The sequence below is a fragment of the Echinops telfairi genome, unplaced genomic scaffold (assembly GCF_000313985.2).
Source record: "Echinops telfairi isolate 266 unplaced genomic scaffold, ASM31398v2 ScPeMD7_2;HRSCAF=8, whole genome shotgun sequence".
Taxonomy (NCBI): Eukaryota; Metazoa; Chordata; class Mammalia; order Afrosoricida; family Tenrecidae; genus Echinops; species Echinops telfairi.
This window is the reverse complement of record NW_022103898.1, coordinates 5,777,011-5,779,094: the sequence shown is the minus strand read 5'-3', so window position 1 is coordinate 5,779,094 and position 2,084 is coordinate 5,777,011.

Genomic DNA, 2,084 nt, shown 5'->3' with positions numbered 1-2,084 from the left:
CTCAGAAACCCACGGGGGCAGTTCTGCCCTGTCCTGTAGGGGCGCTGTGAGTCAGAATCGACGTGGTGGCAGTGAGTGTGGTTGTTGTTTGTGCGGGTGCCAGCTCCTCATGGTGAACTCCGGTGTTACTTAGAACTGGGTCCCCTCGGGTTTCTTGAGTGTCATCTTGACCAAAGCATTCGCCAGGCCTGTCTTCCGCTGCCCCACCGGTGTGGGTTTGAACTCCGTTAAGCCTCGGTTCTCACCCAGGCTTCCTGCCATCAATAGAACATTCTTGTAAAGACTGGATCATAAATGTGGAGAGCAGGGACCTGGTAGCCAGGCCCGATGGCGGGGAGTCGGGGTAGCTATGAAAGGGCAACATGAGGAATCCTTGTTCTGTGTCCAGCCAGGTCAAGGTGCACTTCCTGGTAGTGATATTGTGCTATGATTTTGCAAGATGTTACCTGTGAAGGATGAGGCCACAGCGGCTGGCTCAGTGGGCAAATGCTCCCCTTCCACCTGGGAGATCTGGGTTTGATTCCTGGCCATTGCACCTCGTCTGCAGCCACCACTGGTCTGTCTGAGCAGGCTCACAGGTTGTGGTGATGATGAACGGGCTTGAGCGGAGCTTCCAGGCTAAGACAAGGAAGAAAGGTCTGGCGATCCACTTCCCAACTTCCCAGCGTCCGTCAATGAAGACTTATGGATCAAAATGGAACCAAATCCAGTTGTTCACCCAACTCAATGATGACCTAGAGGCTGACTGACCAGCAGCTCACACAGGGGCCACACAAGATCTCTGCATGGTTTCTTACAACTGCTGTTGTGGGTGTTAGGTGCCATCAAGTCAGTTCTGACCCATAGCAACCGGGTACACAACAGAAGGAAACACTGCTCAGTCCTGTGGCATCCTCACGACGGTTCCCATGTTTGAGCCCACGGTTGCAGCCACTGTGTCCATCCATCTCGCTGAGGGTCTTCCTCCCTGTCACTGCCCCTCCACTTGACCAAGCATGATGTCCTTCTCCAGGCACTGGCCTCTCCCAATAACATGGGCCGAAGCATATGAGGTGAAGTCTTGCCATCGGTGCCTCCATGTACTGCTTCCAAGACAGATCTGTCTGTCTGCTGGCAGTCCACGCTGCTTTCCACGTTCTTCTCCAGCACCGCGATTCAAATGCATCCTTCGTCCTTATTCAACGAACAAGCCTAGTTACTTCAAAATGAGAGTGTGTCGTTTTAAAAAGTCCTTCCAAAGCCAGGGTGCCCGGTCTGCAGCCTCCAGCTGAGAAAGACTCCCTCTTCCACAGCACAGTACCCCATCTCCAGCTCTCCCCCCCACTGTCCCCACTGGGCAGCATCTGACCCATGTGGACACCTCCCCCAACATTCAACGGTGCTCCAACTGTCCCCTCTCTCCACACACACTGCCCTGTCCCATTCTGGGAAGGCTTGGACAGCTTCCAGGGCTAAATGGCCAACTTCCAGCGCCTTGGAGGATATCCACTATGCTGGCCACACTGTCCTGCTGACCCTCCCCAGGAACGTCCGTCACCTGCCCCGCCCATTGTGACACTGGACATGGACTGGGCATGGGTGTTGGACTTGTGTTGGACATGGGGGACTGGATGTGAGTTCTAGATGGTTCTACCAGTCCAGGTTCTCAAATTCCCAGTCAGAATCAGAACCCAGGTACCTTCCTGGTTGCCTTCAGAGGGCCTGAGAATCTGCATTTCTTACAAGTTATGGCAGGGGCTGGGAGGCTGCAGGAGGTACACCCTGGGGGCACCACAGCAGTGGGCTGTGTACCCCTTCAACCAACCTCCTCCGACCTGCGCTGCAGGAATGGGACCGATTCCCACTGTGGCGCCCTGCTCCCATACCCAGGCACCCCGCTCAAGCTGGGCCGCCAAGAGGGTTCCCTCCCAGGAGCTGGAAGGGCAATTAGAGACCTGCGAAGGGAGACTGGCCTAGTTACTGACCCCCGAGTGGTCAGCGCCGCCCACAGCTGCGCAGGGTCCCTGGAGAGGGGCCGGAGGGTCCCTGCCTGGCATCCCGAGCTGCGTGCTCTGGGTGGAATAAGAGCTCGGTCCCCAGCGCCG